This window comes from Octodon degus, unplaced genomic scaffold (genome assembly GCF_000260255.1).
Source record: "Octodon degus isolate 3935 unplaced genomic scaffold, OctDeg1.0 scaffold00023, whole genome shotgun sequence".
In the NCBI taxonomy this organism is placed as follows: domain Eukaryota; kingdom Metazoa; phylum Chordata; class Mammalia; order Rodentia; family Octodontidae; genus Octodon; species Octodon degus.
In genome coordinates this window covers 602,685-614,260 of record NW_004524599.1, presented here as the reverse complement: position 1 = coordinate 614,260, position 11,576 = coordinate 602,685, and the positions used below count along the sequence as shown (strand labels likewise).

Below are 11,576 nucleotides of genomic sequence, written 5' to 3'. Positions count from 1 at the left end.
GCCGCGGGCTTCGCGCGAGAGGGCTCGAGGGGCCGCAGGAGGTGGCGGAGGCCGACGCCGGGAAGGAGGCGCGCAGGCCGCTGGCTGGCGTGACGCTCGCGCCGCGCGCTCGGCTCCACGGAAGCAACAAGATTTCAAAATGGCGGTTCGGGAAGGAGAGCGGGAATGCGGCGGCCAATCAGGGCTGCGGGCTGGGAGTTGGCGGGCTCCGGGCGGGGCGCGCGGGGTGGGGCCGGGGTCTCCCTGCGCGGGCGGAAGTGCGCGCTCGGCGGGAGCGCGCGGCCGGGGCTCGGCACGGAGAGGCGCGCGGGACGGCGGCGGGGCTCTCGGCGGCGTCCTGTGTATCCGCTCTCCGAGTCGTGCCCGGAAAGACGCTTCGCTGTGCTGTCCCGCGCGAGGCGGCGCGGCGACGTGCTGAGGAAGTTCGCCCGTTCCCAGGAGGCGCAGTGGCGGCCGTCCGCGGAGGCGGGGTGGTGGATGAAGGAGTCGTCTCGCGGCCGCCCCAGAGGTCCTCTGCGGGGCACTCGGGACATGCTCTGCGAAGACAGGGAGGAGACCTGCCGTGGGCAGGGATCGCCTCGCAGCGGGAGCCGCGCTGGAGCTGCACGCTGTGAAAGCCGGAGAAACCCCTCTGGCTCCGACAGCCCCCGTGTCCCCCGCACCCCCCCCCCCGTCTGTCTGTGTCTTTATTCTAAGACTTAAAATCCACATTTCAGACATTCAACGCACTTTTCCTCTGTCTCAAATACTCCTTTATCTCCCGCGTCCTCAAACACCGGATGGAAATAGGACCCGTTACATTTGTCTGAATGGATTCCAGGTTGCGGAGCAAAAATTAGATGTTTCCTTTGGGTCCTGTTTTCCTTTTGCTTCTCTGTCGAAGACAAGTAACTCCTGCGGTGGATATTCTCAAGTTTTCTATTGTTTCCGGCTCTACTGATCGCCCTGAAATCATACACACTCGTTGCTCTTTGCTTGCAGTGCAGTATGCCCTATCCTTGGTCTCCTCTGTACACATCGCTACTCCCACCCCATCCCCGAGAGTCGCACAACAGCCAAAAGTTGAGATCTTGCTTAAAACCTGCACTAGCTCCCATCATTATTGGAATAAAATCCAAAATGCTTATTGGATGTAGGAATCCCTATATAATCTAGCTGCCGACAGCCTCTCTGTTATCTCTCTGGCAAGGTTAGCTGTTTCAGTCACATAAACCCTGTACTTCCATAAGGCCATATCCATTCACAGTTTGGGGCTCTCTGCTAATTTTTCTTTATTTTTAATTTATTTGGTACAGGGCGTTGCTACACAGCTGGGACTCGTAGTGATCCTCCTGTCTGAATCTCCCCAGTGCAGGGATTACAGGTGTGCACCACCAGTTCATTCATTCAAAATGAATATCACTGGAAGCTAGAGCAGGACCACATGCCTGCCACCTTGAAGTTTACATCTAGATGATACAGTGAACAAACAAGTGAATGTATTGTGTGGCAAATACTTACAAAGCAGGTTTAAGGAGATAGGTACCACTAGGGTGGATGGGATTTTATTTTGTATATTTGATGGTTAAAATCCTTAACATGATGATACTTGAAAAGAGACTTAGAGAAACTAAGAGAAATGACAAGCCAGGTGTGGTGGTGCATGCCTGTAACGCCAGCACTGGGTAGGCTCAGGTGGGAGGATCTCTATGAGTGTGAGACCAGCCTGGGCTACAAAGGCCCAGCGTGAACTGTAGAGTGAGATCCTGTCTCAAAAAGACCCTGAATATGCGCAGGCACCGGCCCCAGCCCTGGGGCACGCTGAGACTGCGAGACTGGGCATGGTGGCATATGCCTGTAATCCCAGTTCTTGGGAGGCTGTAAACAGGTGGGTCACACTAGGAGTCTGATCTCCAAGTGTTACCCTGAACACCCTGTAGACCTTTCCCTAAAGTACAAAAAAAAAAAAAAAAGGGCTGGTGAGATGGCTGAGTGGTCTAAAGCACCTACTTAGAACAAGCTTAGCAAAGCACAGGGACTGCGGTTCAATCCCCCAGCACCCTATGCCAGCCAGCCCTGCCCCGGGGTTGGTTGAGTTGGCCACACACACATAAATAAAATTAAAAAAAAAAAAAAGACAAAAAGAGCAGTGGAAGAGACGAGGTATAATCTACAGAGTTCAGGAAGTCAGCAATGACTTTGGGGTTTTGATTCTATAGCTGTTAAGAACAGAGTAGCTATTTAAATGTAGGACGTTACAGGTGGGCAGGGATTTTTTTTTTTTTTTTTTTCTGGAGGGGTGTGGGAGATTGGAATCAGTTGTTTTATTTATTTTTGTATTTTAGGGAAGGAGCTACCGGGTGTTCAGCATATCACTACTAGATCAGACTTCTATTAGTTCTCCTGTTTACAACCTCCTAAGAGCTGCAATTGATCACAGGATTGATTATAGCCATTGTCTCAATTGTTGTCCCAGCATGCCCCGTGGCGGGGCAGCATGGTCCCTGTGCTTGCTTGCAGGTGCTTTAATCCACTGAGCTATTTGGCCAGCCTTTCTGCAATCAGTTGTTTTAAACACCTTAGGCTTGATATTCTTGTGTGTATCAAACTGGAAAAATCAGAGTAATTGCAGATGACAGTCTTAACAGTCAGGGAAAACTGTAGCTCAAGGTAGAAATTTAGTAGTTATTAGCATGTAGATGGCATTTAAAGTCCTGGCATTCAATGAGATCACTAACAGTGAATAAAAGTAGTGATGAGGACAGTTCAAGATTGAACCTCTGATTGCTCTAGTGTTCAGAGGGTCAGAGAGGAAAAGCAGCCAGCAAAAGATGAGAAGGAGTGACAGTGGCCAGTGAAGCAGGGGGAAGAATTGGATGAAAGCTGTGTCCCAAAAGCCACGTGAGGAGTGAGCATTTGGGTCAGACGCTGCTAACAGATGAGCTGAGAAGTGAGAATGGACCGCGGAGCAGACAATGTTGTGTTATCCGTGACACCACAAGAGCTATTTCTCTAGGTGTATGTTTGGAGAGGGGGTGAAAAAAAGTGCCAAGAGTGGAAATACAGGGCCAGGGAAAGAGCTGAGCAGCATAAGCGCCTGCCAGGCAAGTGTAAGGTTCTAAGCTCCATCCTTGGTACAACCAAAATAAAATAAGAGTCGGGATAGAAAGAGAGGGAGGTAGGCAAGAAATAGATTCACATACTCTTTCCAGAAATTTTGCTGTACAAGGGAGCAGCGATGGAGCAGTAACTCAAAGAGAGTTCATTTTCAAAGAGATGTTCTCATGCATTTATATGATGATGAGAATCAGGAAAAAAACTGATGATAGATGAGAGGTAGGAGACAGAATTGAAATTAATCTATAGTAGGCAAGTCAGCCTGGTTGCCTGTAAGCAGGTGCTAAAACAGATATTGGGGTACCAAATGTTGACTAGTGTGTCAAGACCTGTGAAAGAGGAGGGAAACAAGACTGGGCAGAGGAAGAGACTGAACTTCAGCCAACCCTGTGGGGAGCACTGGGGTAAACCTTACTCTTCAGAGTATCCTGATGTCTGACCCTGGAGGTCCTCTATCTTTGCCTGTGGGCTGACCCCAGAAGGGCACACTGCAGGTGAGATGACTGCAGCACTGGCACATCCTGCAGAAGCTAACAGATGGCATCTGCAGACCACAGGGCAGCAGCTGGGGAGCAGAGCCTTCCTGGAGAAGGGTTGTGGGTGGCACATGTTTGTGTCTGCCATAGTAGAAGAGAGGAGATGGTATCTAGTGCACAGGTCGAAGTTGGCCTTCAGTAGGACAGTGGACAGCTTCTGTGTAATTAAAGTTTTTGCTTTTATTTTATCTTTTTATGTATTTGGTACATGGTCCCACTATGCAGCCTGGACTTGTAGTGAACCTCCTGTCTCAGCCTCCCCAGCACTAGGATTACAGGTGTGAGCCACCACGCCCGGTCTCCGTCTCAGTGCACCTGGGGGAGGGGCTGACACAGCATGTGGTGCAGAGGATCAAACTCAGGTCCCTGCACTTGCCTAACCAGGTGCCTAGTCTGCTAAGCTATCCTGCCGGCCCAAGTTTTTGCTTTTAGAGCAAAATACCTGAGACCAAGTAATTGATAAAGAACAGAGTGTATTTAGCTATAGAGGCTGAGAAATCCAAAAATGGTGGCAGTATCTAGGGGAGGTCTTATGTTGTGTCATAACATGGCAGAAGCATCACATGGAGTGACAGAGCAAGTGTGCAAGGCCAGGTCTCTTCATAAAGCCACCGCTGTAATGCCAGCCTTGAGACCCTGCCCTCATAACTTCATGGCCTCCCAAAGGCCCCAGCTCCGAGTGCCATCCACATGTGAATTAATTAGGGCATTAAGTTTACAACTCATGAAATTTGAAATACATTTAAAACAACAGTAATGGAAGACAGGAGAGGTACAGATTCGGGGTATAAGTGGAGTGAAAGTTTCAGAAGTTTTCACTACGAATTTCCCTGAGTAAAATCAGGAACAAAACCACTGACAATGACTGAGTGTGGGAGGAGGCTGCTGGTAGTTTAGGGTAAGGGAAATATGCACTAGTTTTGGAGAAGGATGGGAGATAAATACATAAGACAGGGTGGTAGGATGGCCAAGCTCCTCCAAGGACTTGCTGAGGCCAGGAGGTTGGGGTGCAGCAGCAGCACTGTGGTATTCAGAGATGGAGAAGAGGGAAAGGGGATGAAGAGGAGCTGTTGGAATTTTGCTGGGCAAGTGAGAAAGAAAGAGAAAAAAAAGGGTGGTGGGTTGAGGATGTGCTCAAGCAATGAATGACAGGGTGTTGAATACAGAGGAAAACGACAGGAGAGGTGAGATGAGCAGAATTGGGGAGAGATTTTGTCCTCTTTTACATTTATCATTACCTGAAATTATTGTCTTCCTCACTAAAATGTAAATTCTCGGAGGTTGCAGACTTCCTTTGTTACTGTTTTCCTAGAACCAAAGGCAATTCCTAACCTGTGATGGGTAGTCAGTAAGTATTTGCCTGTTAGTGGAATGTAAACTAAAGTAAGCTCTTTTTGTAAAGACTCAGATTTTTTAAAAATTAAAGTGATGGGGCTGGAGAGATGGCTCAGTGGTCTAAAGCACCAACTTGAAACAAGCTTGGCAAAGCACAAGGACCGCGGTTCAATCCTCCAGCACCACACACCAGCCAGCCCCGCCCCCTGGTGGGCTGAGCTGGCCACACACACACACACAATAAATAAATGTAATAAATAAATATTTAAAAAAAAATTAAAGTGATGAGAAGGTGTTTTATAACATGCTGTTTCTTTTCTTTTTTTTTAGTACAGGGTCTATAGGGTCTTGCTACACAGATTGGACTCCTAGCGATCCTCCTGTTTTCAGCCTCCCAAGTGCTGGGATCACCGGCATGCACCATACCCGGCCAGGCTGTTTCAGTGTCTTGATAAAGCTCTCCAGTGCATTCTGATATCTCTCCATGGCTTCCGTCCCTGCTCCTTACTGCTTTAGTCTCCTTTGGTCTTGATGACCTAGCGGCTCGTACACATCCTGGCCCTCATACTCTCAGTGGTTGACAAGGACAGAAAGGGAACTCAGCCTCACTGCTCTTCTCTAAGTGTGTCCAGGAGTCAGTAGCCGGGATTCTACCCAATAGCAATAGGCCTAGTTGGTACCGGGACACATACGGAAGAGTGGGTGAGTACTGCTGTCTCTGCTATGGAATAGGCCAATAGTTGCAATATGGCACAATTGCCAGGAATAGAGCATATACCCAAAAATTTCTCTTAGTTTTATTTTGGCATTATTAAAAACTTGATTCTTAACATTTGTCTCATACTGTCTTTGAAAAAAAAATTTTTTGACAAGTTTTTATGCACACTGCATGCTGCTATCGGTCTTTGTCATACACTTATCTAGCTCTTGCATACACACACATATCTTTCCCAGGTGGTATGCACCATGAAGAGGGGCCATGTTCATACTCTTATTATTCACTCCCAGCACTTGGCACAGTGTTTGCCACATAGTTGATACTTGTAAAATGCTTACTTGAAATGCACACCAGTTGGGTTCTTAGTGGCATGAGTCTCTTGTCTGGATGCTATTTAAAGGCCATCCAGTGAGATGGCCTTAGTAAGTTAACATGATTTAGATAAGCCGATGACCACGTTCTTTTCTCGACCTAGTCATAAATTCAAATACAGTGACACATTTAGTTCTAAAAACAAGACCTCATACTCTATTTTAGTAGAAGGAGTTAGCCAAAGTACACAGTTTAGTGATCTGAGAGCATCTAAATGCAACAATATCCAGTTGTTTGATAATAAGCAGCACATTCTAGCTTTACAATGGCCAGGGGGACTGCAAGATGAACAGTCAGACGAGGCCGAGAAATGGTAGCGAGACGTGGAAGACAAAGAATGAATGGTGACCAGGCTCTTGCTCCTGATAATTAGCTTTTCTCTAAATTTAAGAAAGTATCATTTATAATACATTTCCTTAAAATAATTTATCAAATGTTCACTGAATGAAGCCAAAGAAATAGAGAAGCATGGGGCTGGTGAGATGGCTCAGTGGTCTAAAGCACCTACTTAGAACAAGCTCAGCAAAGCGCAGGGATCACGGTTCAATCCCCCAGCACCACATGCCAGCCAGCCCCGCCCCCTGGTGGGCTGAGCTGGCCACATACACACACACACACACACACACACACACACACACATAAATAAATAAAATTAAAAAAGAAATAGAGAAACATGGGGTTTTGATATTTTGGGGTTGTTTGCTGAGAAATAAGACCATCTCTTTAGTGGAACCCAGTGGGAGTTCTTTAGGTCCTCACAGAGCTTTTGAGCTTGTGCATGGGCATTCAGTGTGAAGGTTATATTTACTGTCAGCACTTCTGACCAAGTCATAACAGAATAAGCAAACTGTTTTCTGTGAGAAGCTGGCACCACAGCCTCCACAGTCACAGGACTCTCCAAAAAAGGAGTTACCTTAGCAAGGAAATATATCCAGTTTTAAGATAGTCCTATAAATTTTGTTTTGTTTTGGTGCAGGGTCTCACTAGGCAGCTTGAACTCATAGTGATCCTCCTATTTTCAGCCTCCCCAGCGCTGGGATTACAGGCACACGTCACCACACCCAGACTTGGTTGCTGGCTCGACACCTGGAGCTGGGGCCGGTGTGGTATGTGGTGCCAGGGATAGAACCCTGGCCCCTGCGCTTGCCTAAGCAGGCATTTAGTCCGCTGAGCTATCTCACTGGCCCTAACAAATCTTATTTTCAGTCTAGACTTTTATAAAGAAAACATTTCTTTGATGTAACTTACTCTTTACTTAAAGAGAACTAGAGATGGTTGGAGTGAGTGCCTGTCCCAGGCAAGGGGCAGTTAAAAAAACTGAATTTACAGTAAACAGATGTTTTAAGGAGAAAAAAATACAAAGCATAACACCTTCAGTCCTCATTATGCATTCAATAACCTTGATCTGTACCATTAGATAAAGAATTTTTATAGGCATTTTTTAAATCAGTGAGTCAAGTTTGCCCTTTCCTTGAGAATTTAAAATTCAGGAGAGAAATTCTGATTCTACTTGGTAATTAGATCTGGAGTATATAAAGTTAGAAATTGCAGGGCTGGCAAGATAGCTCAGCAGACTAAGTGCTTGCCTAGGCAAGCGCAGGGACTGGGGTTCAATCCCTGGCACCACATGCCATGCTGGCCCCACGCCTGGGCACACTGAGCGGCCACCCAGTCCCGGCATGGTGGTGCACACCTGCAATCCCAGCACTGGGGAGGCTGAAAACAGGAGGATCACTATGAGTCTGAGCTGTGTAGTGAGACCCTGTATTAAATATATAAAAAAAGAAAAGAGGGCTGGTGAGATGGCTCAGTGGTCTAAAGCACCTACTTAGAACAAGCTTAGCAAAGCACAGGGACCATGGTTCAATCCCCTAGCACCACATGCCAGCCAGCCCGCCCCCTGGTGGGCTGAGCTGGCCACACATTAAATAAATAAATAAATAAATAAATATTAAAAAAAAAATTGTGAAAAAAAAAAAAAAAGAAATTGCTAAGACATACTTTCCGCCATTTTAACTGGATAAATCTGTGATAAGTACTCATAATAGTTAATTAAATTGGTTGTATTAAGAGATGTATGAAATAGGATCACAAGTCCACATCTTGTACAGCAGTTAACCACTAAGAAGAATATATGCAGTGTATTATTTGTTGAAACTGTAAAAAAAAAAAAAAAAAAAAAGAGATGTATGAAGAGGTGATGGAAGGTGGAGGTGCTAACCACATCAATAGATGAACCTATCAGTGGATGAGCTCACAGTAAATGCCCTCTTGCAAGGTGAGGGCTTTGGAGGACAAGGCCATTTTGAAGAGTCTGGCTTTTCTTGAGTTCTTTCCCTTTCCTGGTGTTTCCTGGCTGCCATGAGGTGAGCCACTGTCCTCCGCTGTGCCCTTTGCTATGATGTGTCTTCTGCCTGGACTGAAATCTCTGATGCAATGGACCAAAACAAATCTTTCTTTACATTAATTTGTGTCAAATATTTTCTCCTAGCAAGAAAAGGCTGGCAGGAACATAAGAAGAAGAAGGAGAAGGAGAAAGAGAAGGAGAAGAAGAAAATGAAGTTACAGGAACATAAAAAAAAGATGAAAGAGTATCAAGACAAGACAATGTAGGGCTGGCCAAATAGCTCAGCAGATTAAAGCACCTGCAAGCAGGTGCAGGGGCCAGGGGTTCGATCTCCTGGCCTGCCATGTTGGCCTCGCCCCTGGGGCGTGCTGAGATGGCAATTGAGACTGGTCATGGTGGCATATGCCTGTAATCCCAGCTCTTGGAAGGCTACAGACAGACATTATGAATCTGATCTAGTAGTGAGACCCTGAACACCCTGTAGACCCTTCCCTAAAATACAAAACAAAACACACAAGACAATGTGATGGTAATTTTATCTGTGGACTTGACTGGGCCATGGGACAGCTACACATCTATTTCTGGGACAGTTTGTAAGGATGTTTCCAGAAGAGATTAATATTACAATTAGGGGATTGGGTAAAGCAGATAGCCCTCCCTAATGGAGATGATCATCATCTAATACGTCAAAGACCTGAACAAAATAAAGAGGTAGAGGAAGGCTAAGCTCACTCTGTATGATTGAGCTGAGAGAGTTCTCTTCTCCAACTTTCATTGTTCTTGGGTCTTCATACTGAAAATCTATACCATCATCTCTGTCTCTGAAGTCTTTGAATTATATATGTACATATATAAATACATCCAGTAGTCAGCCTACCTATGGACTCTATGGTAGAACATTCAAGTGTTCTACCAACCCTGGGTCAAAAATGTCCTTAAGTCTATGATGATTGTGTCCACCAAACATGTAAAGACATTTTTCCTATCATTTTTCATTAAATAATACAACTATTTACATAGCATTTACATTGTATTGGGTATTATAAATCATCTAGAGATTTTCTAAAGTGTAGGGGGATTTTTGTGAGTTATTTGCAAATATGCCAGTTTGCATGAAAAACCTTCAGCATCCACTGAGTTTGCTCTGGGGTCATGGGGTCAGTGACCCCATGGACACTGAAGAACAGTTGTACTTGTCAACATGGTTTCTGTGTCTCAAATTTCCCTTTCATTTATCTTACTGCTCAGTTACAAATCAACATTCTTTTAATCCTTGAGCTGCTTCACTGTATACATGAAATAATATATTTGAAAAAGCCATTTTCTCACCATCTGATTTGTTTGCCTCTGTCATCTCTCAGCTTTTCCTTCCTCCTCTTCCTCCCCACTTCCAGGAAGGTTGTGTTTCCAGGGGCTTAGCAGCGACTGAACTTAGATTGCACAGAGGCATGACAAGCAATATCCTGGTATGCACTGAATTTCAGTGTCCCTTTTGCGGTCTCCTGGATGCATCCTCTTTCATCCTACCCCTCATCCTCTTCTCTTTGCCTGTAGCCTGTAGTGCTTCTCGAATAAAAACGTGACTTTGCGTGACATTGCCAAGAGCATCTCAGGGCCTCTCTGTTGCTGTGGAATAAAGTGCAATTTTCTAACCATGGCTTAGAAAACGTCACACAATCTGGCTTCCACCTACTCTCTACCTGTGTCTTCAATCTTTCCAGTCATCTCCACTCTTACCTCCAAGAGCCACAACAAACTTCTTTACATTTTCTCTTTCTTTTCTTTTCTTTTTTTTCTTTTATTTTTTTGCAGAATCCGGGATTGAACTCAGGCCCTCACGCTTGCCAGGGAAGCCGTTATTCTACTGAGCTATCTCCCTGGCCCCTACATTTTCTGAATGGCCAAATTCTCTTTTATAGTGGCTTTCTCTGCATATTGTTCCTCTTGCTAGAAAACTTTCTCCTCTTCCTTTCGTGCTCCAGGCCAAATTACTGTGGCCTTCACTAAGGTGCTCATTGCCCTCCAGGTGTGCATCTCCACCACACATCTGCTCTGAACAGCTGGTCTCCTTGTCTATTCCCCTTTTCAGCTTCAGCTCCTGAGCACTGTTAGCCCCAGCCCTCAGTTGCAATATCTATACCCTGCCTACCAGGGAAAACTACTAGAGAAACTGTTGTGGTACCAGGGGATTGAGCTTGGGACGCTGTGTTTGCCAAGCAAGGGCTTCTGCCACTGAGCTATCTCCCAGGCCCTATACGCCCATGTCTTAAACCATCAAAAGAGAAAGAGATTTGAGGGCTGGGGATATAGCTCAGGGGTGCAGAGCTTACCACGAATCCTGGTAAAAAGAAAGGAAGACCTAGTATGAACAGTTTTCACGAAAGTTATTTGATAACTTTAGAAAAGATAAAGGCTAATAGGTCTTTGTATTTTCCGGGGCGCTGTTAAAAACTGAGAAGTTACTTCCTATTAGCCTTTGCTCTGACTATGACTGGCTTAACCTGGTCCATAAACATGTCAAGGGGGAATGAACACGTAAGCAGTGTGAGCTGGCACTTCTCTTCCACCATCTCCGCGGGATTATGTCGCTTTCACCTCCTGCATGGTAGTGACAGGTGATGTCCCCCATCCCTTCCCAGTGTGTCTTAGCTTCTATATTATTTAGTGGGCTCCGCCCTTTGCGAGCTTGTCATCCATGAGAGCTCTCCGAACGCATCCACCTGCTCTGGAACTCGAGCCTCAGTCTGGGTCTTCTCGGTGAGCGGAGCCTCCAGGCCGCTCAGTAACCAAAACCAGGCTGGGACTCGGCCCTGACAGGTGGCAGGCAGGTACCGGTGGCGCCGGCCAAGGAGCCCTAGGCATGTTCTTCCCCGGGCTAACTCGACCTAAGTTTAAATAGTAGGGACATCTACAGCTTAAGAACAATAAAATGGGAGGCTTGGTCCGCGAGAATTTGAATGCCTGTCAGGGCAGCCTCCGCGGTCTCCCCGCGAACCTCAGGCGCTCAGGGTCGCGGTAGACCAGCGTGGAGCAGGGCTGCGCGCAGAGGGCGCCGGGCCGCCCCGGCGATCGGGGGTCCACAGGGGCTCCCCACGCCCGGCGCTCGGCCTCAGGACCCCTCGGCCGCCGCCGCCGAGAGCGCGTTTCTGGAGGAGGCGCGCGCGCGCCGGAG

The 11,576-nt window shown here is 46.6% G+C and overlaps 1 protein-coding gene across 1 annotated transcript in view; it reads right to left on the bottom strand.

Moving 5' to 3' along the window:
- Dek (DEK proto-oncogene) overlaps positions 1–171 on the bottom strand; it is a 30,062-nt gene extending 29,891 nt beyond the window's left edge. The window contains exon 1 of the mRNA XM_023712134.1: positions 1–171. The gene's annotated coding sequence lies outside the window, so the exon portion shown is untranslated.
- Between the last annotated feature and the right edge of the window lie 11,405 nt (positions 172–11,576).